At 42.0% G+C, this 22,859-nt stretch overlaps 1 protein-coding gene and 2 long non-coding RNA genes across 4 annotated transcripts in view; all 3 read right to left on the bottom strand.

Annotated features, from left to right (window-relative positions):
* LOC309475987 (obscurin-like) overlaps window positions 1–22,859 on the bottom strand; it is a 236,966-nt gene that overhangs the window by 57,992 nt on the left and 156,115 nt on the right. The window lies entirely within an intron of this gene.
* On the bottom strand, window positions 2,959–5,329 carry LOC309476464. Of its 2 annotated transcripts, none has more exons than XR_014198176.1 (3): window positions 4,625–5,329; window positions 4,061–4,133; window positions 2,959–3,982 (listed from the first exon to the last, which is right to left on the bottom strand). It is a non-coding gene; the product is annotated as an uncharacterized lncRNA (long non-coding RNA). The 2 variants fall into 2 exon arrangements; XR_014198177.1 differs by having other exon boundaries at window positions 2,959–4,133; window positions 4,625–4,681; window positions 5,171–5,329.
* LOC309476365 lies at window positions 17,848–21,930 on the bottom strand. The gene is made up of 3 exons (XR_014198063.1): window positions 21,900–21,930; window positions 20,240–20,416; window positions 17,848–18,549 (listed from the first exon to the last, which is right to left on the bottom strand). It is a non-coding gene; the product is annotated as an uncharacterized lncRNA (long non-coding RNA).

Raw genomic sequence — 22,859 nt, 5'->3', positions numbered from 1 at the left:
CAATATACGTTCTTGTCTGTACTTGTGTTTTGTTGTATTATTTAAATTTAATACTGTGAAGCTGCTTTGATACAATCTGTATTGTGAAAAGCGCTATACAAATAAACTTGACTTGACTTGACTTGACTTCTTGTGGACTTGTGAAACGTCATCAGTCGGTGCCCAAGTAGTGTTCTTCCCGGAACATCCCGGAAGTGTTCTTGACACGCCCATTTTACCGAGGATGCATCGGTTGGTAACTTGTGTGAACTTGACGGCAGAAATATCCCACCCAGCATTCATTTCGGCATTCGAGGAAGGAGAGCCAGGTCAATACAGTAAGTAGTTTTTCTACAATTTCGTACGCTATTTCATCACTAAATTCACTTCTGAGAACATTTGATGTGAGAAATCAACTGTGTAGATTTCAAATTTTGGCCTTTTTACGAAAATTTATGGCGAATCGAAAATGTGCTCAAATGTTTTCGGAAGTGAGAATCTCCAAAAGCGTTGCTTTATTGTGAATATACATTACATTGTAGTGTACAGTTGTAGAGTAATCCCTTGAGCTGAGGGTAGGCTTGGGTGACAAAGCCTGGCTGTTATCGTCAATAATTCTCGTTATGTACTGCAGATGGCGTCTGTGCGGGGGGTATTATTGCGCAATACCAGCAAGAACACATCGTCTCAAACTGTCAAGAGCGTTCTGTGCGCTCGTCACCTTGTGAGTTCATTCTTCCAAGAACAACTAGCAAGAGCGTTCTCCCCAAGAACACAAGTCCGTTCTTTGCATTCTTGGTTTTTAGGAACACCCAAACACAAACATGTAAGGCTTTTATTTGTACACATAACATGAAACTATGGAGTGTGTTGTGGTTGCTTCATCTGCCAGAGCTTCTAACACAGGCTTCTGGCTGCTTTATTTTAAATAAGCACCAGATGGCGCTGTTCTCGAATCTCTAAGCTTTGAATCTTTTCCTGGAACAGTGATTCATGAGGCTTCATTTGCCCATCCCTTCAAGGCAGGCATCAAGATCAACAGAATTATGGCAGAGAACATAGATGACTAACCAGCACAGGACTGCAAACACAGGGAGACTAAATAAGGAAGCAGATAAAAGAGGGTAACGAGGAAAGGCAGGTGGGGCAAATGAATCAATAATCAGGTAACAAGATGGGAGGGGCTAGACAATCCACAGGAGCACATGGCACAAGGAAACACAAGACAAGCCATGTGCTCACAATAAACAGGACTATAACACAAGCGCATAACAAACCGGGACTAGCTTTGCAATAATTCGCAGCACATTTCAGATGATAAAAAACGTAAATAATATTCAGGAAAATATCGGTAATTAAAAATGTTTTTGAATAATTTTTGATTGATCCTGCATGTTAATGCATTTTCCAGTTACTGTATATAATGGTTTAGTTTTAATATAGTTTTATTGATTTATATAGTACATTTAATAACAACCAAAGTGCTGGTCAAAAGGTCAAACATAATTTCATATGGAGAAAGCTGAGCATCATGGGACATTAAGTGGATTTTATGATAAAAGAGTTTATGTAAAGATTCTGTGCATTTCACGAGTTCACATCTACATATAATTAGTACAATAAGTTTATGCATATTTGGCGTGCTGTCCGGGGGGAGGGCTCCGAGCTCGGAGTTAGGCCCGAACCCAGAGTACTCCCCCCAGTTGGTAAGTGTAGATGGAACTGGAAGTGAGGACTGAGGAGATGGGGTGGAGGAGGGATGCTGACAAACTTTCAATGAACAGAGATAGGTCTGCTGTGAATTTATCCTCTGTCATTGAGTTGATTACTGATTAATCTCCAGCTGTGCATAATTTGGTTAATTATCTGAACCTGCTCCTCCCGAACTTTAATAAAACATCATTTAGTTTTAGTTGGTGAGTCCAGAGTTTCATCAGAGCTCTTCAACAATTCTCCACAAACTCATCTATATGTAACAGATATTTACCGTACATGGACTGAATTTAGGACACATTCTGATAAAATGAACAAAGTTACATATAAAAACGAAACTTTACACCATCTCTATGGTTCTGTGGTTAAAGCTCACATGGAACGGCTCAGATATTTGTTCACAAGTATTTTTTTTTTAGCTGGATGTTTTTTAGTTTTGTTTGTTAGTTTCATATTCTTTATTCTCCTCGATGCATGCAGATCAAATGTCCTTATTTAACATGATGATGGCCATTATTCTGATGGTGTGAGTTCAAATTAAACTTCACTTAAAACTTGAGCATTAAAATCAGTTATAGATCTGGGGAAAAAAAGTTTAATCTGTTGAGAGTGTGTGCAAGACAAGGTGTCTGTACTGGACGTTTGTGGTTAATGTGCATCAGTGTTTGCATGTCTTGAGGCGTGAGTGTGTGTTCTTGATAATCTTGTGGGGTTGAAGAACTTCCACAGTTTTACTTCCTCTTTTTTACAGTCTTATCTCAAAATAAAGAATGCAAACTGTTTGAGAAAAATATATTCTCTGTGAGATCTTACTGTGTGAATAAGTAATATTAAAATGTATCATAAAGCCTACTATGTGTATGTGAAATATAAGATTAACATTCAGCAGCGTATGAATCTCTCTCTATATCCATGATCTTATACTCATATACTCGTACTGTGATCCTACACTGTAAAAATAAAAGGTGCCTGGAGGAACCTTTTGGGGTTTTTCACTTTGCCACACCGGCGGAACCGTCTGTAGATCCTCTAGGCACCCTTTAAAAAGGTGCGGTTCTCTGAGGAACCACACAGGTTTCCTGAGGAACTCTTATATAAGGCACTGTGTGGAACCACTGTGGGTGCCTCCAGGAACCAAATTTCAATTTTATTTTATTTGTATTAAATTAATTTCATGTTGTTACTATGGTTACCACCATTAACTTCTATTATAATAAACAAACTGAACCAAATACAAAATAAGAATTGTTTATTACATGTTTTAGATCCATTTTAATACATACACTTCCATGCACTTGAAAAAAAAAGCTAGTAATAGATTAATATCAATGAATACACACACACACAAAAAATAGTATAATACATAAGTAACATGAATAATCAACCATGTGTATACAATAGGCTACACAAGAAAAGACATCTCAACAAAATGCATGGAAAACACATGTTCCATGTAATAAATCAATGTAAAAAATTACAATTTTGACTAATTAAAAATGTCCATCTTCACTTAATTTTAAAACATGTGTTTCAGTCCGCTTGTTAAGTCTGACGTCACTGTTTCCAAGTCCAAAAGCTCTATCAGATGCCAAAAACAAACAACAAACAGTGCTAATATACACTCATTGTGCTGTAATATTCCTGAAAATTAGGATCCTAACCTTTATCTCTATTCCAAAATCTCAGATGGTTAGTTATTCAGCTATTTTGAATCATAAAATGTTGAAGTCTGGGATGCCGTGAGACTGGAGACTGTAATGTACACTATGGCTTTTGAAAAGCTTAAATGTGTGCCTTGAATCAACAGTTCCCATAAATGGTTGTTGAGTATTCTCAATATCTAGAAACAAGATAGAGAAAGTAGAAGTAGAGGCTTCGACCCGGAAACAGTATTCCTTATGTCACAACAAGCAGAAAACATTTTCCATTTTAACAGAGTTAAGGTGCAGTAAAATGATCTGTTGTTCCGTGAATGTTCACTGGTGAATTCAGTCATTTCAATAAGAATCCACACGATCAGCAATTTTGTCTTTTTGCCTGTGTAATTTCACGAAATTCACAAATGTGATGCACCTTTACTCGCTGCAACATAAAATGCAATCAATTATAAAATCTTCACAAGGGACACGTGAGGTACTTAACGAGTTAGAAAAGTGAAATGGTGCATCAGCTTCATTTTCTGTTTGCTTTTCCTCTTTTCTGGTGAATGGTCCAGGCACTTCAGTGATTTTCAGGTCTACAGGAGGATTTTTATTCTTGATCAAACTTGTATTTCAGCTTACCAAGATCCCTGCAAAGTACAAAATTTACTGTTAGTAAGGTTATTAAAGTTATTAAATAATTTCCTCAGCCTTGTGACGTTCCAAACCTGTTTGACTTTCTGTCTGTGGAACCCGAAAGCAGATCTCAGGCATAATGCAACCCGTCACCATTCAATATCACTGCATGAAACACAAGCATACATTTTTTTTGTAATTCATTCAAACTATTCTTATGTACACTTGTCTAGTTCAATTCAATGCAACAATTTATGTAAAAAATAGTTAAGCTCCAAAAATGTCCCAGAAAAGATCCTAAAAATAGTCAATGAGTTCACAACTCATGTGTTATGGGTTGTGTTGTAAGTCTTATGAAGTCATATAATAGCTTTTTCCTTTTTTTGTCGAAAAAGACTAAACTTTAAGTTATAATTCAGGGTTCAAAATGTCTTATATTCAAATGCATATGATTAAGGTATAGCCTATAAAAAATGCATAGCATTATTAGCTCCAAACCTGTGATATTATTTTTCTGAGCAACATGAATGAGATTTGAGAGCATGAGGGAAGATTTTCAGAGAATAACTTATTAAAAAAGTACACAAACAATACAATTTCACACAGAGAAAGTTCATAGTAATAAAGTACTTGCATGTGGTGTATAGGTAACTTACTGTAATTCAATGTTGCCTCTGAAATGTTCAGATTATTTTAGAAATGTACTGGTTGTTCTGGGGAAACAAAAGAACAAAGCTGATTATTCACAACATAATATTTATTGACCAGTAAATGGCTTTAAAATGGTATTTGAGAGAATGAGGGCACCTGTAGTAAGTAAAGTTAGGCTAAACAAAAACAGACCAAACTATATTAACCGGCTTTTGTTATTCATAACAAACGCCAATGACGACAGCAGGAATCAGCTACATTAGTTAGGCTATATCAGCAATTTGAAGACACAGTTTTACAGAATATGTTGAATTGAATGACTAAATCAATCTAAGACAATAAGTCAATAATTTCCATTTGTTCATTAACTTACGTTAGATCAACGTAGTTAGCATCGCGGCTAAAACCTTAATACCAGATACTGTGCAATAAACGAGTGGTAAACACTGTAAAAAAGTAGTAATGTATAATCAATTTAGTTTATATATATGTGTGTTTGAATATATAGTGAGTAGACTCTGTATTTATATTTATTTGGCGAGTTTACAAACCTTGTAACGGAGAGCCGATCAAACGGCGGAAGCTCTGATGAGAGGACGGAGCCGTTACCCGATGACGTCGATCAGCTGAGCTTTGTTGCGCGCGAGCAGCGCGAGCATCACTGAAGCGACGACAGCAGAGGAATAGCAGCAGTTTCGTGACAGAATAAAACTTTTCTCCTCCTAGTTCTTCTTCTTCAAATAATAATTTATGAAGTAGGTAAAAATTATTATTTTATTACTATTATTTATTCAATAATAATTAATGAATTCTTCTTATTAATATTATTATAATTTAGTGTTGTTGTTTAAGGTTTAAATTAATCAACAAAATAGGCCTATAGATACTAAATAAATGTAAGCTACCCAGGTGAAAAAGACGTAGGCTACTGTTAAATGTATTAAAAATGCAATAAAGTAGGCTATATTTGTATTGTAGGCATACTAAAAACACACTCAAGTACATTTTTAATAGTACGTCTTTTTTCACCTGGGTATGTAGGCTATACTGAATCAAACTTAAGTAGCCTATAATAATAATAATAGGATAATAATATTCTCATTCTGGCCTCACAGAACCATTGGGTTCCTCCAGATGCTGGCTTTAACATAAGAGATCTTCCAGGAACCACTTAAATGTTAAAAGATCTTCCAATAACCCTTTTATCGCATTCAAGTTCCTCTATTTTCCCCCAAAGCACTTCGAGGTCTCATGGTAATGAAAAGGTGACTCCAGAACCTCTGAACTAAATACGAAGTGCTTAAAGGATCCCATAAGTTCCAGCAAGAACCTCAAAGAATGTCAATGCTCCTCCAGTAACCCTACTATAGGAAAAAGAGCTTTGAGGCACTTAAATTACATTTTGAAGTTCCTTGAGTATCCGACAGGATATTTGAGGCTCCTTTAGTTTTTACAGTGTACATATAAGAAGTGTTAGTTTCAGCAAGTTGCAGGTCAAGCAACACTTCATTATTTCTGAGAAGTTTCCACTATTCTTGTTATCACACCTGGGTCCAAATATCTTTTCTGTGAAGAACATATCATGTTAGCCCTATTCGGACGGGATTAGTTTTACCAGGGTAGATGGAGTAAAGTAATTTTACCACATGACGTCTGTAATAATAATGGCCATCAATTCTCACAGGATAAGAGATCTCAGTAAGACTAGCAGAAGTGTGAGGGGTAACTCGATTTACACACCGCCGTCATCTTTCTGTTGTCATGTGTGTATTACGGTGCTTCCTGATATAACATGCACAAACACAAATAACCTATATGAAACACATTAAAACCCGTGAAACTGATGATGATGATCAGGGACAAAAATCTCCAGAGCAAGTTAGTCATCACTGTTTGTATTCACAAATGTTTCATGTAATAATAATAATAATAATAATAATAATCATTTGAAAAACAATAATAATACATAGATTTTTTACAACATTTATAACATTTTGTTTTATGTTAGAATTACAATATGGGGAAACAAAGTATTTTACTAATGCTGAAACATTAGTTTTAAATAACATGTTTTGTAAGGAATATAGTTTGGTACCATAAATTTGCTTCCAAATACAAATTGACAAAAATATATATAAAAATATAAACAGTCCAAATGTGACCCCCCCCCCCAAATAAACCACACCAGAGAAATAAATCAGTTGTTACAGTACTGTCACGATTCACCTTTACAATCATACACATCCGCAAACATTCACCCTCATCAGCTCCACTCCATTTAGTCTTGCTCCACACACTCATCTTGGTCTGGTCTAAGACTATAACCCTCTGATGAACTGGATGAATAACTTACCTGACCTACTTACCTGTGCTTTGTAGTGTCCATGAGGAAAAATTCAATTCATTCATTGTTATAGGAGAAGAAGGATTGACTAAACTCGTTAAATCATCTAAATCAACAACATGTGCAATCTTGGTGTGTGTGGTGCAATCTTACCTGGCCTTGAACAGTTCTTCATCATCTTCTCAGCTGGTGTTTTCTGATATTCTCACCGTGTGTGAATGAACTGTTTGTTTGTGAAATAATCATCTGTCTACATGTCGGTTTCCCTGACAAGTACACAGTCTAATTTCACACATAACATGGAATTAGTTTAGTGTAAAAAACATCTTTACAGGACAGATGTTGCAGTAACATTGTATTTTTTCATTAGGGGTCCATTAGTTGTCCCTCTGATGAAGATGGATTTATCAAAATCCGCTTACCAAAAGAACCCATTATTCTTTTTCATTGAAAGGAATGAGTGTGAAAAACTAAAGCAACATAGAAAAAAAAAAAAAAAAAACCTATAAAGGACTACAATGCACCACTGTAATTGCAAAAGTACTTAGGACCATACATCCATACTGCTCCATCGCTTTTAAAAGGCACAGACTGAAGGGTTTGGGTTTGATGCGAGCAAGTCCTGAATTCTCCTGTCTTGGATACTGTAGATTTGAGGATTGCCCTGTCACCGTAACAGTTACTGTGGATACTGAAGAGAACCTCAAGGCTACAGTAGAGTACCAAAGAGAACAGAGCATTCACAATTTCACAGAATTAAAAAGAAGGCCTGGAAGAGCAAATGACAGAAACACACTGGGCCAAGACTTACAAAGGCAAATCCCACGAGCCATGTTTCTTGACAAGCTATATAAAATCCCTGAAGATGTAATGGAGTCTGGCTGTAGGGATGAGGCTCCAAGACGCGATGTCTTCAAAACGATATCGTGGGAAGCGCGTCAGAGAAACCAGCAGCATAGCAATGAAATAACAAGTCTTCAGATAATGGTCGAAAAGAAAAAAGACAGTCCTGATGAGGTCCTCCAAAAAATCATGCTTCACCCAAAAGGGGTTCTGCTTTGGTCACAAAGGGGGAATTGAAATTTATCAGGAGCGATGCCGGGAAGACATTGTGTATCTCGATGCGACAGGCAGCATCATGCGGAAAGAGAAGGGCTCTCCTCCTTTCTATGTTTCCGAGTGAAAACTCATCCCCTTTACCTGTTGTTACGTATCTGACCTGTGACCACAACACAGCCTCAGTTACTTATTTTCTAGAGGCGTTTCAAACTGATGTGGCAAGGTGCTTTAGAAGGAAAAGTTTGCGGTCACCCATCATGATCCTCTGCGATGGGTCGATGGTGTTAAAGGGATGGTTCGGATGTAAAATCAACCTAGGGTCCTTTGCACCATGACCTCGAGCCAAACATCCCCCCAGAAGCCTTTTTTTTCCCTTGGTCGAACATTATTAAAGTTAGAGCTTATTTAGAGATATCAGCCGAATGGCTTAGTGCAGGCACTAATGGATCCTATGATATATCTTGTAAATTACCCCACTAATAATGCCCAGAATGGCATCAAACTTCTACTGTAATAAAAATAGGTTCTGTACTCATAAAACGAGGCATTGGAAAGTTAAGTACATCAGGTGTTTATTTAAATAGCACTTGCCTGATGGCTTGCGCTACCGCTAACCCGGACGTCGACGTCACTTCCTTTATTTGGGAAAAGCACGTAAAAGTCCTGGCAGAAAGCGATGCATAAGGATGTAGTGTAACGACGCCCAGTTCCAGGAATGCAGTAATATTTTGTTGGTTTATAGCAAAACATCTAGCGTTAATTCGATCTCAAACAGATTACGGGAAACAGTCGTGACTAGCTAGTTGATTTCTTCCACGATGCATTGTACTATGGTCGTTAAGCAGCGAGTTACGTCGTTGTTCGGGAAACACACCCCTGTATGCTTAATGGTTAATCATATCACTATTTATGGAGACATTGCAAAATTGTAAAGACTTTGTATTACAATAAAGTAATACATTTATTTACATTCCATACCTTGTAGAATATAGCTGATTGCTTATGAGTGTTGTGTTGGGAAAGGCGATGGAAATAATTTGTTTTGGGATGGACTAAAGAAAGTTATTTGGGTGTACTTAGACTTTCCACGATAATAAGAGTTAAATGTTTAGAATATAGTTACAATTTGAAACCAAACTTTTCTGTACTCTTTTCCTAATTAATACATATTCCCATAATACCTCACATACCTAGAAATGAGGAAAATGTGCCATGGAAAAAAGGAGTGGGTGGACATAAAATGGATGCCAGTAGCTGTGGGGTCATTGCCATCAGTGTTGTAATACCTGTTAGAATATTTTATCTCTATTTATTGTTCCTCGTGCCTCATTCTCAGTCTTTTTTTTTCATGGATTGAAAAGAATTACAGGCCTGGGAGAGTCAGGAACATGAAGCCAATTGGTGTTCACTGACCTTCATGCTTTTACTTGCAAACATCAGCATTTATACAGGGTTCAAGGGGGTGTAACAGCCAACCAATGAGAATCTACATTACATTCTCAGAAGTCCATTTATCGCCACTTTCCGGCTGAAGGCAGCCCTTTCGGACCCTCTCTCCTAAACAAAGAAAGAGGGCCCCTTTCTAGGTTGCTGTCCAAGAAACACACTTTAGAGTGTACAATGTAGATGTGTGCAGAGAAGCAAGAACTTCTCTCCAGTCCAACCACTGTAGCCTCAAAGACCAGAGAGGAAGAAAACAGGGTGAAACAGAGACAGAAAAGTCAGGCTGATTAGATTGATCTTGCACTATCTCTCTGTTTTCTTCTGTTAATTAAGTTAATGTTTGTGTTTCAACATTTTATACACATTGACAGTACAAAATGACAGAATACAAAATAATTGGGGTATTTTAAATGCTAACATATGCTGGAGTCTGACACAGTCCACATGATGTTTTTAAATATTATTGTTAGTTTAGATGGCTAAGGAAATAATGAGGGCATAACACAGACATAAAAGCAACAATTAAGATTAAAAAAGATTATCAGGAGCCCCTCACCTCTCCAGTGCAAAGAGGAAGAGGAGGAGACAGAACAGGAAATTATATTGACTCATTATGTCATCACCACAATTAAAGGGGAAGGCACTCAAACTTCAATTAGGCAGTCATATCAGGTGTATGTAAACAAACAATTTTGTGTGAATTCTAATAAACAATATATGCATTTAACAGGAAACTTTCTGTACCGGGTACATAGGCCTGCATAAAACAGAAAGCTTTTTAAATCACTGTCGATAAATTCCACGTTCAGGATTGAGTTTAACAGCTCGTCAAAGTGAGTAAAGGTCAAATGTTGAATTCTAACGTGTCAGAGGTGAAAGTTTAGTGCATCAATGTTGATTGTTGAATGTAGAATCACTGATTCACAAAAGGTCAAAAAGAAAGGAACAGGATTGATGAAATAATACTATAAACAATACAATAAGTAGGCCTAATACTACAAAATATTATAAACTAGAGACAAACTGACAATTGATTTTACTGATGTACTGATATTTACATCTTTCTACTCTGTGGGTTTCCGTACAACGATGTAACTCGCTGCTTTACTACCATAGTATGATGCATCGTTGAAGAAATCAACTAGCTCGTTACGACTGTTTCCCGAAACCATAGTGTCGCAAATTGGTCGTTCAACCACGTTATGATGTCACGCAGGTGGTGGAATGATAGGCCTAACTACTTTTAATGAATCGGTTTGAGGACAAATTAATGCTAGATGTTTTGCTATAAATCACACACATGGCATCTGATGACTATTTCTCATTTTTCTCAGTTATTTTGCTTTATTTCTGACTCAATAATAAGCTCGTTCTTACGTGGTAGAGCACGTTCGCACATGCACACTCTTCAAAACGCTCTCGGTTACTAACGTAACCTCGGTTCTCTCTAGATGAGGGAACGAGTGTTGCGTAAGCTAGCTTACGCTACGGGAAAAACCCTTTTCTCAAGAATACTGAAGCCAAAAATGATCCTTAATTTTGCATTAATTTAAAACGCATTGCTGCATAAGCAGACCTAGGCAGAGCGACTCGCGCGCCTATTGGTTGCTCAGCAGCAACTGCTGCAACCTATCCAGGACCTGCTCGTGACGAAGCACCAATGAGGGCGCGGGCGCCCGTGCGCATCACGTCCCGCCAGAATGGGCGTGGCTACAGGCTATAAAAGCAGGCCCGTGAGGTTGTTCTCTGGTTTTTCAATCTGAAGCGAACCAGAAGTAGCACAAGCACGGCAGGGTTACGCAACACTCGCTCCCTCATCTAGAGAGAACCGAGGTTACGTTAGTAACCGAGAGCGTTCTCTTACGAGAGTACTCTCGTGTTGCGTAAGCTAGCTTACGCTACGGGAACCCAATGTAAAACGCCGTGCGTGCTATAGAAGGTCCACATCCACGTTCCCAAGGGCATGTGCCCGGGGACGAACGTAAGTGGTAATGTCTGGGCCGACGAGGGGTGGGCCCAGGGAGTGATAACCATTCCAGAATGTGGGAATGGGTGCTTAATACAGTAGAACAGCCATGGACATCTGTGGGCTGAACTAAGAATAACACTGCCTGTCAGCCACCTGAACCCGAAGGACAGGTGAAAATCGATCACAGACAGGAAGACCTGGTCTGTCGATCTGGAGCCTGTGTATAACACAAACCATACACAGTCTGTGTCGATCTGCAGCGAGAGCGAACAGAGCTAGTATATTAGACTGACAACAGTTTAGCCTGCAGGGCAGGCACCTCCAGGTTATAAAACCTGATAAATGTAGACGGGGAGGCCCAGCCCGCCGACATACAAATATCGTGGAGAGAGACTCCGCGAGACCACGCCCATGATGAGGCCATGCCTCTGTTGGAGTGCGCTCTGACGCCCAGAGGGCAATGAAGGTTCTTAGACCTGTAAGCCATAGCGATAGCGTCAACTATCCATCTTGACAGGCTCTGTTTCGATGTGGCTAAGCCCTTAGCGCGGCCACCAAACGAAACGAAGAGCTGCTCTGACTGCCTGAAAGCATCAGACCGTTCGACATATATTCTCAGCGCCCTGACAGGGCAGAGAAAATTCACATCGTCCTCACCCTCAGATCTCGGAAGAGCTGACAGTGAAATGATCTGTGATCTGAACGGAGTGGAAAGCACTTTGGGGACATAACCGTGCCTCGGTTTAAGGATGACTTTAGAGTCATTAGGCCCAAACTCCAAGCACGAAGCACTCACAGAGAGCGCGTGAAGGTCATCCACTCGCTTAACTGAAGCGAGAGCCATGAGAAAAGCGGTCTTCAGGGAAAGATACCGCAAATCCACGGACTGAAGGGGTTCGAAGGGTTCACCCTTCATGGCATCCAGGACCAAGGAGAGGTCCCAGGCTGGCACCAGAGGGGGCCGGGGAGGGTTCAACCTCCTAGCTCCTCTTAGGAACCTAACAATGAAGTCATCTCTACCCAGTGACCGGCCGTGCAAGGATTTTTTTAAACGCAGCAATGGCCGCCACATACACTTTGAGCGTGGAGGGGGACCTGCCCTCCTCCAAAAGCTCTTGCAGAAAGGAGAGAACCTCTGTAACGCTACAGCGCTGTGGGTCTAAGTTTTGGGCTGAGCACCAGCCGGAAAACACTGACCATTTAGAGGCGTAGAGCCTTCTCGTAGAAGGTGCTCTAGCCTGAGTAATTGTGCTCAACACTGCCTCTGGGAGGTCAGCGGGTACCCGTTGATGGCCCATGCATTCAGGGCCCATAAGTCGGGGCGCGGGTGCCAGATCGCGCCCCTGGCCTGGGAGAGGAGATCTTTCCTCACCGGAATCGGCCACGGGGTCGTGCTCGTCAGTTGCATCAGCTCTGAGAACCACACTTGATTCCTCCAGAGCGGCGCAACGAGGAGCACAGAGCATTTGCTCTCCCTGATGCACTCGATTACCTGTGGTAACATTGCTATCGGGGGAAACACATAGAGCGGACGGCTGGGCCAGTCGTGGGCCAGCGCATCTCTCTGTTTCGTGAGAATACTGGGCAGTGCGCGTTCTCCGTCGACGCAAAGAGGTCGACATCCGCTCTGCCGAAGATGTCCCATAGTAACTGGACTATCTGAGGGTGCAGAGACCATTCCCCGGGGGGAACGTTGTCCCTGGACAGCATGTCTGGTCCCACATTTTGGCAGCCCGGAACATGCGATGCTCTCAGTGAGCGCAGGTCGTGATGGGCCCACAAGAGGAGGCGTTCCGCCAGCTTGTGAAGACTCCGTGACCTGAGACCGCCCTGGCGGTTGATGTATGATACCACAGACATGTTGTCGGTGCGGACTAACACGTTGTGGCCTTTGAGGAGGGGGAGAAAGTATATCAAGGCATTTTCGACCGCTTTCATCTCCAGACAGTTTATGTGTAGGTGCCTTTCTGAGGCTGCCCACAGACCAAACACTGGTCTGCCCTCGTAGAGGGCACCCCAACCTGAGTTGGATGCGTCTGTCGAGATTACTTTTCGTCTCGAAGTCATGCCCAGATCCACTCCTGACTGATACCAGTCTGCCGCCTTCCAGGGATTCAGTGCTGTGACACAGTTCTGAGTCACCCTGAGGCGAACGCGGCCGGCGGACCATGCTCGCAACGGGACCCGCGTTTTCAGCCAGTGCTGCAGCGGGCGCATGAAAAGCAAGCCCAGTTGAAGCACTGCCGAGGCCGAAGCCATAAGACCCAGCATCCTCTGAAAACCTTTGAGAGGAAAAATGCTGCCGGTCCTGAAAGCTGCAGCTGAGCGCTGAATCTGCAGCGCACGCTGTGACGTCAGCCGCGCTGTCATTGACACAGAGTCTAAGTCTGTTCCCAGAAAAGAGATTCTCTGGCTGGGAGACAGTGAACTCTTGGTCCAGTTGATTTGGAGACCCAAATCCCGTAAATGGTCGAGTAATAGAGCTCTGTGCGCTATTGACTCTGACTCTGACTGGGCTAGAATAAGCCTGTCGTCCAGATAGTTCAGTATTCGCATTCCCCGTTGTCTCAGGGGAGCGAGCGCTGCATCCATGCACTTTGTGAATGTGCGGGGTGCTCAAGACAGACCGAACGGCAGGACGGTATACTGATAACTCAGACCCTCGAAGGCGAATCGCAAGAAAGGCCTGTGATGGGGCGCTATTTGGATCTGAAAATATGCGTCTTTCAGGTCCACAGAGATAAACCAGTCCCTCGGGCGAATTTGCGCGAGAATCTGACTGGTCGTGAGCATTTTGAACGATCTCTGCATAAGGGCTTTGTTCAGCCGTCTGAGATCTAGGATGGGTCTGAGACCGCCATCCTTCTTTGGAACGAGGAAATATCTGCTGTAAAAACCTGACTCGCTCAGTGTGTGAGGGACGGTTTCTACGGCTCGTTTCTCTAACAGTTTCGCAATCTCGGCGCGAAGTAGGTGTGCTACATCGCTGTTCACCGTGGTTTCGACCCTGGCTCGGAAGCGAGGGGGTCTGCGAGCGAACTGTAGTGAATAGCCTCGTTCTACCGTGTTCAGTACCCATTCTGACACTCCCGGCAGCTCCCTCCATGCCTTTATGTGAAAGGCTAGAGGGAGAATAACGCGCTCAAGGAGGCGCGCGCTTCGCACACACATAACACAGCTCGTGTCTGGTAGAGGGTGATTTGCACACGGGACACATTTTGTGTTTATTGACGGGGGCTCTGAAAGAGTGCTTATCACAGAGCAGCCCGTGTTTGTGTGAAAGGGTGAGCGCTGTACAGCGGGCACCTCTTCCACATTTGAAACACACACGGCGTGAGCCGAGTTTATGGATATGGGCCGTGAATGAGTGGGAATCACTGAACCGGCCGTGTTTGTATGTAGGCGCGAACACTGTGGAGTGGGCACGTGACCTGCATTTATAACACCATCGGCGTGTGCCGGATAAACAGACAGAATGCTCTTTCTGTGATATGTTTGGGTGGCCGTAAAAACGGCCTTTGGGTACAGGCGAGCGTGTTGTGTAATGGGCTCGTTGGCTGTGAAATACACATCTCCGGTCACCTCCTCTGAGGGAACTGTGAGAGCGAGGTGCGCTGTTTTCGATGGCGGTCCGGCCGCAGCGGGACTCGACCATCTTCGTCTTCCTAGCACGGTCAGGAAGACTTTGAGGGCTCTGCCTTCAGCACAATCTTGGACCGAGGTCCCCGAGGGGGAGGCGGTCTGTGGCGGCTGGAAGAGCGTGAGCGCTGCTGGGAGTCCCTCGGCTGACGGCGCTGTGAGGCTGACGGCGGGGGAGGCTGTGGCGCTGACTTCCGATTGGACGGCTGCTTAGAGCGGCCCATAGCGGAACTGGAGCGCTTCGGCAAGAAATGCCGCATCGCCTGGGAGGTCTTCTGTACCTCAGAATACCGCTCCGAAAACCCTTTGACAGCCGGGCCGAAGAGACCGGATGGCGCCACGGGCGCGTCGAGGAAAGTGGCTCTGTCGGACTCCTTCATGTCGGACAGTGTCAACCACAAGTGCCTCTCAGTGACAGTGAGAGACGCCATATTCCTCCCGATGGCCTGAGCAGCGGACTTGGTGGCTCGTAGCGCTAAGTCAGTCACGCTCCTGAGGTCAGAAAAATTTTCAGGGTTCGGGCCCGCCTCGTCCATTTTACGGAGAAGGTCGGCCTGATACACCTGAAGCACGGCCATCGTGTGAAGTGCAGACGCGGCTTGACCGGCGGCGGTGTAAGCGCGACCGATCAAAGCCGAAGTAGTCCTGCAGGCTTTGGAAGGCAGTGAAGGATGAGACTGCCATCCGGCGGAAGGCGGACAGAGGTGCGCGGCTACGGGTTCCTCGACCGGAGGAATGCAGAGATAGCCTTTGTCTTTCGCGCCGTCTACCAGAGAGAGCGTCGAAGAGACAGAAGAGCGCAGCCTAGCAGAAAATGGCGCCTTCCAGCTCTTAGTGAGCTCCTCGTGGAGCTCCGGAAGAAAGGGGGCAGGCCTGATGTGAGGCGTCGAGCGGCGGCCTGGCAGAAAGTAGCCGTCCAGCCTGCTGGGTGCAGGCTCGTCAGGAAGCGACCAATCGAGGCCGAGGTCCTCCACGGCCTTGGTAAGCAGGCGAAGAAGCTCAGCGTCGAAAGTAGGCCGCACACCGCTCGATTCCTGAAGAGAAGGGGCGGGGTCCTGGAATGGAGCCCGACCATCCTTCGCAGTCAGAAGCCAGAATAGAGCAGCTGTCCCCTTCTTCGTCATCTCCCCCCGACTCGATATGCACAGCGGGCGGCTGGCCGGCCGTGATAGAGGTGGGGGATTCAGGGAGCGATGCACACGGGGAGAGATCCGGCATGCAAGCACTCGTGGCAGATGCCTCCGGCGTTCTCTGTGAACGGCGCTTTTTACGGCGCGGCCCAGAGGAGAGAAGCGGAGGGGCGGGATCCACGCTGAAGGATGCTAGGCGAGCCCGCAGGGTCACCATAGACATCGCCTCGCATTCCGGGCAGCCGCCCAGGGAAAGCGCGTGGTCCGCGTGAGTGTGTCCCAGGCAGGAAACGCACAGAATGTGGCGGTCCCCGTCGCTGAGATCGGCTCGGCAAGAGCCGCACTTCTTGAAAAGAGGCATTTGAAACAACGCCTCGCTCTTTTAGATTACGTTACGTGTGTAACGTAACACGCGAAGGAAAAGGATATTGGCGCCGGATAGCGCAGCAGGAACGGCAGAGGAAGCGGCAAGATGGCCGGCTTGAAGCTCGTCCCGCTGAAGGCTCTTCGACGGCGCAGCTTCTCCGGAGAACAGCGAGGTGAGAGTCCACTTCGCTGAAGAGTTGAAAAATCAGAGAACAACCTCACGGGCCTGCTTTTATAGCCTGTAGCCACGCCCATTCTGGCGGGACGTGACGCGCACGGGCGCCCGCGCCCTCATTGGTGCTTCGTCACGAGCAGGCCCTGGATAGGTTGCAGCAGTTGCTGCTGAGCAACCAATATGCGCGCGAGTCGCTCTGCCTAGGTCTGCTTATGCAGCAATGCGTTTTAAATTAATGCAAAATTAAGGATAATTTTTGGCTTCAGTATTCTCGAGAAAAGGGTTTTTCCCGTAGCGTAAGCTAGCTTACGCAACACGAGAGTACTCTCGTAAGAGAACGATGCTTAATCTCTTGACAAACTGAAATATATAAATTACATTTGTATGTAGGCTATTCTAAATAAAAGATACCGATTGTACTGAACGTCATCATGCTTATTTGGCTCAAGATAAAGATTTATTGAGTCCACATGTCATGCAAACAAGAAGCTATGCTTCTACCACAGGTCGAGAGCTGTCGTTCCAACCACACAACTTTGCGATGCTGATTGCGAATGTTCGTTGGAACGATAGTTTCGGTAAACACTGACTCGTTGAACTACGGTGATAACGACAGAACTTGTGACCATAGTTGGCTGGGCTAGCGATGCTTTCAGGAAACACACCCCTGATCGTCAGTGGTGTGATATTGATTTATCTGATAAATGATTTAACTTTTTTTTTTTTTTTTTACTACAGCATTATAGTAGTGTCAGCTCAGCACCTACTAACATGTTTAATTAACTGCATCTCAACACTTGGTAAAATGTGTTGGTCATGGAAAATTAACAGTATTCTTTGATTTTCGCATTATTAGAACGTTCCCCATCCATCAGCGCTTTAACGGGACTGAGCTCTCATGTTAATCTGTCGTGTTTAGTAAATGTGTCTCTAGAGCAAGAGTTGAATCTAGCAGGGCGTTGGACATTGCTCTGTTTGTCAGAAGTCCACATCCATTACCTCATATTACTGAAGCTGTTGGCCGTCTCTGCTCTGGTCGTCTCATTTTTACAGACTGAACAAACCAGAAATAGTAACAAACAAATATATGTTTTGGTTATTTATTTTATTTATTTATTTTTATTCAGTGAAGTGAAGCAAATGTTTTGCATTAAGCTTAAAATAGCAATACACAAAATACAGAGCTGAACATTCTCTAATAAAATATGTCGTTGTTTTTTTAATTACCATTCAAATTTTAAAAATCAATATGCTCACACAACTATGATAAATCATCACCCATTTCAGATTATTTAAATTTGCATTCACAATCAGAGAGTAAGATGGGCAGATTTACTTCAGATAACACAAAACAGAGATGAAATTAAGGGGAAATTAAGTGTTGTATAGCAAAAAAATAAGGCACAGTGTATAATGTAAGCAAATAGAAATAAAAGTGCAGATGATTACTGGAATAAAAGAGTCACATCAAATTTGGTACACAGAGAAAAACTGTCAGTGTGGCACAAACACACGTTTCTAGAAACTTATAGAAAGTGTTAAAACTAAAGTGACATGTCATTCCTATATAGTCCATACATGACATTTCTCATCAGATATTTTGTATAATAATTGCAGAAACAGTAAGTGTTTATCCAGTATTCATTATATGCACTATTCATTAGTGACAGGTATGAAATGTGAATTTTGATAATGAAAATGTCACATTGGTTTTGTACCGAAGCTGTTGGGAGAGTTTTACTTTATCAAAGGCTGGTCTTCTTGATCAAAGGCTGATTCCGCATTTCTTCTGTATTTAGTGGAATCTGACAAAAACAAGATATGAAGAGACAGACCGATTAAAAATAAACAACATATGACACAAAAGAGCAGTGTTTTCGGATGTAAAGTCAGGAGTGAATAGTTTTGACCAATTAAATGTGTCACACAAAAGTGTTTGTTCATAACAGTGAAGAATCCACTCAAATGGAAAGATCAGATGTATTAGACATAAATACCATATCAATACAATATTACTTATGTTAAGAACACTTTCTAAATATTTCAAGTTAGTGTCTTTTTTAGGAAACAGATTTTGATCTTCAAGATCAAATAATTTTATTTAGATTATTTAAAACAATTTAAAATGAGCAGATGTTTTAAAATAGATCCGATCCGAGATATGACATTCTTCTTTCAAACGAATACAATCAGAGTTATATATATATATATATATATATATATATATATATATATATATATATATATATATATATATATATTTAAATGTCCTGGCTCTTCCAAGCTTTATAATAGAAGGCAATGAGTATATTTTTTTGGAAGTCCATCAAAGTGCATCTATCCATGATAAAAGTGTCCCAAACTGCTCTTAGGGGTTAATAAAGGCCTTTTGAAGTGAAGCCATGCGTTGGTGTAAGAAAAATATCCATATTTAAAACTTTATCAACTAAAATAACTAGCTTCCGGCAGACGGCCGTACACAAGTCGACTTACGCCACAAGACTAAAGGCCAATTTATACTTCTGCGTCGAGTGTACGCCGTAGTGTACGTCGTAGGCTACGCACGTAGGTGACGCCGTCGTGAGCATTTATACTTCTGCGAATGTCTGTGTTGCTCTGCAGTTACACCGCCGAAACGCTAGTTGGCGCGGGTGGGTTTTAATGTTCCACTGTGTTTACATTCCTCGCGGCTGTCTGAGCAATGGCGACTGAAGGAGTCATACAGATGGCTGTATTTCCGCACTTCTTCAAGCAATCTCTCGGTCACTTGGTCTATTTCCATGGCTCTTCACTGATCTTCGGAATTTAAAAATGACGGGCGGGCGCTGCAGAGTGCAGAAGATCATTCCGGAAATGCGTAGGAGGAAACGCGATGCTATCCAGCCGACCAATCACAGATCTTGCGGTCCGCGTCGCCGCGACGCGTAGTTACATTTTTGAGGAGGTGCGCGTCAGGGTACGGCGAAGGGTACGACGTATGGTACACGTCAATGCGTATGCTACGCCGTACCTTCTACGCGCACCCGACGCAGAAGTATAAATTGGCCTTAACACTTGACGATGTGTAATGTAGGATGTAGTAGTAGCGTGAGCTTTGACTACTCTCGCGGTTCAAACAAACAGGGCTGGGCAACCGCGTTCGCCATTACGTCGTAAGTCAAGTTCAAGTGTTACTCTTTTGGTGTAAATTGATGCGTACGGCCGGAAGCTAGTCATTTTAGTCGATAAGTTTTAAATATGGATATTTTTCTTACACGAACGCATCGCTTCGCTTCAGAAGGCCTTTATTAACCCCTCGGAGCCGTGGAAGAGGCAGGAATTTTTTTAATATAAATCCGATTGTATTGCTGCTGGATAAAGAACAACCTGATCAAAAACCACATACAATCACAAACACAAAGGCACAAAAAGGTTTAAACCTTCTGTAATGAAAAAGAACATCACTACATTTTTACAATCTACAGCACAGTATTTATCTTTCGCTGTAATACTTACCCATTTGTCCCGCTTTACTGTTGACATAGGCAATGCCACGAACAGCAACAGCCACCGCCGCAATAGCACCAACAACAATCCCTGCTATCGCACCTGAAGACAGACCTGATTCTGGACCTGATTCTGGACCTAGTTTTGCAAATGATTCTACTGATTCTGGACCTGGTTCTGGAACCACTGAAGAGAGACAGACATTAATGTTAAACCACAATAACAATCCCTGCTTTCACACCTGAACACAGACCTGAATCATCTAAAGACAGAGAGTAATTACTGTAAAGCCACAGTGAAGGAGATCACAGAGCTGTTGGTTTGTGGCAGAAGATTCTAAACTGTAAAAAAAAAAAAAAAAAAAAAATTTCTACCACAAAATTTCACACCTAATTCTACGTGTTCCTTGCCATTTCATTTCTGAAATTACAAGGAATTTCTAAGTGAATTTTTTTTTTTTTTTTTTTTTGTAGTCAGGTGACGGATCACGTTCTGCGTTCTCATTGGCTATCACCACCCGGGGCCCGTTCTTCATACGTGGATAACTTAATTAGCTGGATTTCATTTGACATGACCCAGGATTGCTGGGTTCTGGCATATAGCAACAGGTCCGTAAACTCAAACCTGCTCTGGAGCAGCTTAATTATTTCACGGAAACAAGATATCAGTGTTCATCTTTTTAAGCGGAGGTGATACTTTAAGTCTGTCCCAGACACTGCTACTTTCTTACAAGAGTATCTTAATAATGAACCAGGGACAACAACAATCATTTTGTGGCAGCTGTGCTGTCAAACTTTAATTATTGCTGTCACGTAACAAATCTCTGATTTAAAATTAAATGTAATGTAAAATTAAATGAATCAGTCATGCTTTTGTCAATCTTATCTGTTTGTGAGTCCCTGGGGTGTTTGGGGCTTATTCACAGTTAAAAGTCTGGTACTATACACATAATCTTTTTTACTGATTATTATTAAGATGTTTGTTTGCTAAATAAACTGCACCTGAGATGACATATACAAGTTTGACCCCCAGCTGCTTTGCCTGGGCCGCTGGTCTCAAAAAGAACTTTAACAAGCTCACTGTTGAAAAACAACTGTATGACTATTATTTGGAAACCTGATTTTTCTCCATCTTAGGTCAGATTCAGCTGTATTAGAGTGCATCACAGAGCCAATGAAATACAGACATTCTCAGTTGTCTATATAGGTCAAATTCAATGTAAGATGACCTCTACACCCATGTCTAAATTCATTCCAACAACACAAAAATACAAACGGTCTCACAGTTGTTTTGAGGGACACCATTCACTGATTGATGAATCATTTACCAACAAACCAAAAATCATGTATCTTTTTTTTTCCTTTTCTTTTTTACCACAGAATATAAATCTGAAATTTGTTGATTTTTCCTATAATAATGAAGCAGTTTAAATAAATATCAAATGATCGATTTGTCAATTTTCTTGACAAACAGATGATTAGATGATAACATCATTATTTTAATTAAATGTTGGATTTTTTACTGAAATATGTTGTAAAACTTTGCTGACAAACTATAAATGACACAGCCTGACCGTACAGATTTTGCATCTGTAAAAATGCACATTTCAGATCATTTAAATTGTTCATAGAGAGATAACTATATAAATAACATTATTAAAAACACTCACCACTGACATTGAACGTCTTCTCAGAGGACTGTTATATATAGAGAATATATACTGAAGATCAGGTGTTTCTGATCTTCAGTATATATTCTCCAGAGTCAGTGGTTTTGATGTCTGTGATCTTGAGATCTCCAGTCTGTTGGTTCGGCTGCAGTCTGCTGCCTCCGTATGCCCCGTCAGTATTATCAAATACTGTGATCTCATTGTTGCGGTCACTACTGATTCTGAATAAAAGAATATTATTTAACCTCCACGCCATGTCATCACTACGCTGTATTTCAGTAACACCAGAGTTTAGAGTGACAGAATCTCCCTCCTTCACTGTCTTCACTTCATCGGCACCATACACACCTGAAGAACAAACACAGTTACTGAAACTTATAAAACACTCAGAAATCACGAGTTTTGTTTATTGATCAGTGGAAATCTCTTGTGGGTTTCTGTAGACTATTAAAATGAATGAATGTTATATGATACAATTACAAAATAGCCTAAAGCAAATAATATAGGGTTAAATCTGGCTTCAACAACTGTGACCTATGCAACAGTGTTGAAAACATGTCCACTGTCTACATTAATGACCGTGACGTAGCCTACATAGATATTTGTTGTTGAACAAACATCTTGATAAAAGTGATCACGGTTATTATATGTATAAACTCGGCAGTATGGAAAAGAAAACGCAAGTTCAACTATGTAAAAAAAATAAATAAAAAAATAACGGGAAATCGCGAATAACGGGAAAAGAACAAGTTTAAGTGCGCTCTTCATCTTGATGTAGAGTCGCGTGACTATAGATGATCCGTAGAGTTATTAAAGTCCTCAGAGTGCTCGTCAGAGACCCGTTTCTGAGCCGCGCTCTCAAACTACGGTCAAGCCAGCACCACCCCGAAATACTGCGGTCAAGCCAGCACCACCCCTATCTATCTATCTATCTATCTATCTATCTATCTATCTATCTAT

This window comes from Leuciscus leuciscus (genome assembly GCF_965113295.1).
Source record: "Leuciscus leuciscus genome assembly, chromosome: 15".
In the NCBI taxonomy this organism is placed as follows: domain Eukaryota; kingdom Metazoa; phylum Chordata; class Actinopteri; order Cypriniformes; family Leuciscidae; genus Leuciscus; species Leuciscus leuciscus.
Note: the sequence above shows the minus strand (reverse complement) of the source record. Positions and strands in the feature narration are given on the sequence as shown.